Consider the following 3,240-nt stretch of genomic DNA (forward strand, 5'->3'; position numbering starts at 1 on the left):
GTTCTTGGGGTCTGGTATGGAGAATCCATATGATCATTTGGACTGCTTTGAGAGGTTGTGTGACACATTTAGGACTGGAGGAGTGCCCCAAGACAGTATCAAGCTCATCTTGTTTCCATTTTCACTTGGAGAAAAGGCAAGCAAATGGGAGAGAGCATTACCATCCCACTTGGTAAATTCTTGGTATGATTGCAAGATGATCTTCCTCCAAAGGTTTTATCCCATACAAAGGACTATCCAAGCTAGGAAAGACATCTTGGGCTTCAAACAAAGAATCCATGAGACCTTTGATGAAGCATGGGAGAGACTTAAAGGCTACACTAGAGATTGTCCCCATCATGGGTTCCAACAAGAAGCTATCCTTAGTATCTTCTATTGGGGAGTTGATAGAGAGCATAAATGGACATTGGATGCAGCTAGCAATGGGCGTTTTGCGACTCTTACCATAGAACAAGGAGAGTTACTTGTTGAGAATTTGGCCAAGAGCAATGAAAGATACAAAGAGCTTGATACTGAATATTGTCAAGATGGTAAAACTGAGGTGGAACTTCGTTTTCAGCAAGAGTCTGTTCCACAAGAGCAAGCTGCTTTAAAGACTCAAGAAATGGAGCTGAACAGCATGTTCCAACAACTTCTGAAAGGACAAGATGAGATCACAACAAGAGTAAAGCGTTCATACAATGATCTCCACAACAAAATAGCGATTTTAACCTCTCATGTGAATCACATGGAAAGCAAAGATCATGAAGCTGCTGTAAAGGAGATAGAACGTGTACTCTTTAGTCCACAAGAAGACATTTCTCTTAGAGGTCTTTCTTCACAAGACAATGAGAACATTGAGCAACTCAGTGGAGAGGTGACCCTTGGAACTGAAGTTTTAGCTATAAAAGACGTCCATGAAGCTTCTAGAGACAAAGTTCAGATTGCTGCTGAAGAAAAGGCCGAACAACAGCTTCAGAAAGAATAAAAAGCTATTGAACCGCCAGCTTATGTGTCTGTAAGTCTCTGTGATGAGTTTCAAAACTTTGAGATGACGTATGTGGGGACTTGTGGAATGAAAGAGAAGGATCAGCCGTTTGCTGCTTGTGAGAAAAAGAAAGAACACCAAAGAGAGCTTGATCTTGAGTTCATTGATGGTGAGAAGTTCTTTAGTGATGATGAGGATTGCTTGGAATCTCCACCTCCTACACCAGGTGAGAAAGAGATCAGCAGCAACAAAAGCAATGGTTCAGAGTCCCAAGACAAGCGCCCAACAAGCATTAAACCATTCACTCTTGGGTCTTCTTCTTCTCAAGTCTTAGCTCTCACTCCATGGAAGTTTGATGGTGGAGCTGTGGAATACAAAGTTAAAGGCAATGTGAGATCAAGACCATTTGCCAAAGTCAGAGCTATCCTCACACAAGAACTCATAGACAAGGGATCTGGTGGTGTCCAAGAGCTGATGAACAAGGACCTCATGCTTGAATTCATGGACATGACAAGGAGCATCAAAGCTCCTCCTCTCCCTCACTAAGAAAGGTTTTACAAAGTCAAACTTAGTGACTTTAAACAAAGTGCTCTTGGGAGACACCCCAAGCTTATCCTTGTATATAGTCTTTTTAATCTTTTCTTTAGTGTTTTTAGAATGTTTTGATGGGTTTGCTAAGTGATCTCAGGTTCTAGAAGTGTTCTAGCTGTGTAGCTTAAAGGAACAGGTGCAGAAGAGAGTTCAAAGCAGGCGGCCTCGTGATTCAAAGGAGCAGTTAACATGGCCTTGGTGTCAAAGCCTCGGTATAGCCTATGCCGAGGTGTGTGGTATGTGAAAACCTCAGGCAGACACCTCGCCCTAACTCATACCGAGGCCATGAGCTGATCCTTTCAGAGACTAAGTGCTGATACATGCCTCGGGAGAGTACAAGCCGAGGTGATCTGAGTTCATGCCAAGGTGCCCTTGCAACAAGCCCAGAAAACAGGCACCCTCGGCATCACTACCTCAGGATTGTTACACCAAGGGGTCCCTGCACGAACATAAACAAAAAGGGTCGCTTGAGAGACTTGAGTCCAAGCAGAGGGTTCAAAGCACCAGCATTCTCCTCCATGTCCAATGCCTCCATTCCATCATGAACAAGTCTGGTAACTCTCCAAACTCATTGTACATATGCATCTAGTTCTTAATTTTTCATTTTGCATTTTTCTTGTTTTTGCCTTTCACTTCTCTCTTATGCTTTTACAACACAGAGGACTGTGTTATTTAAGTGTGGGGGAGGAGTTTAGTGTTTACCAATCATGTTTTCTTTGATCTTATTTTCCACTTTGAGTCTTGAGTCTCATGTAGTTGCATCTAATCAGAAAATTTTCACAAAAAAATGTTCATTCTAGTTGCATTCACATTTTTAGGATCGAGTCTAGTTGCATCATATAGGTTGCATCTTGCTGGGAGTAATGATAGGTTTTCTAGAGAGTACATCACTTTGAGAGCTTGAACTGAATATGCTTGTGAATCTTTTTCTGTGCTTGCAAAGTCTGAAACGATTTGAATCTAAGAAGCAAGTTTGAATTGAACTCAACTCTAGCTAAGTGATAACCCTGAAATTGAAATGTAAATATCTTTTGATGCATTGCTTGAATAGGCTTGTGGATACCGACATACATACTTGAGCTAGAATCGTTGCTTTTACCACCCTCCTTCCTTAGCTCAAGTTGCTGAATCCGCATCATGGATCAGTTCCCTCACCTTGAACCCATCTTTCTTTCGAGCCAATGTTCGTGTGTGAATTGTAAGGCCACCTTGGACTGAACTTGGCAGAAAGTGTTAGGTTTAGAGCGACAAGGGCTTGGCTCATTGAGTGATATGTTCCAACATCAAGGAACCAAGAGTATTGGTGAGAAATAAGTGTGGGGGAAAAGACTTGTTGGTGAGTGGAAAAAGGTGAGCTGAGTGGAAAAGTGAGAGTGGAAATAGCTAGGGGAATGAATGAAAATGAATTAAGTCTTGGATGTGAAAAGATAAGCTCTGAAATGAAAAGAAGCCAAAGGCTCAAGTGTCTGAAAGAGGCTATATGCTATGAAAGAAAAGAGCTGTGTGAATAAGTGAAAACCAAGGCTTGAAAATAGAAGAAAAAGGCGAGTCCCCTAGTGAAAAGAAAAAGATTGTGAAGAGTGAGGATTCTAAGAGGGTGAGCAAGTGAGAAACGCTTTGAGTGGAGTGTGGGGTGTGATGAGTCTTGCCCTTGTATGCATCGGTTGCTTTTTACCTTTAGC

At 41.9% G+C, this 3,240-nt stretch overlaps 1 non-coding gene across 1 annotated transcript; it reads right to left on the reverse strand.

The window, feature by feature from the left end:
- Positions 1-239: 239 nt before the first annotated feature.
- LOC112086899 lies at positions 240-345 on the reverse strand. The gene has a single exon (XR_002899753.1). It is a non-coding gene; the product is annotated as a small nucleolar RNA R71 (small nucleolar RNA).
- Between the last annotated feature and the right edge of the window lie 2,895 nt (positions 346-3,240).

Source organism: Eutrema salsugineum, unplaced genomic scaffold (assembly GCF_000478725.1).
Source record: "Eutrema salsugineum unplaced genomic scaffold, Eutsalg1_0 scaffold_2, whole genome shotgun sequence".
In the NCBI taxonomy this organism is placed as follows: Eukaryota; Viridiplantae; Streptophyta; class Magnoliopsida; order Brassicales; family Brassicaceae; genus Eutrema; species Eutrema salsugineum.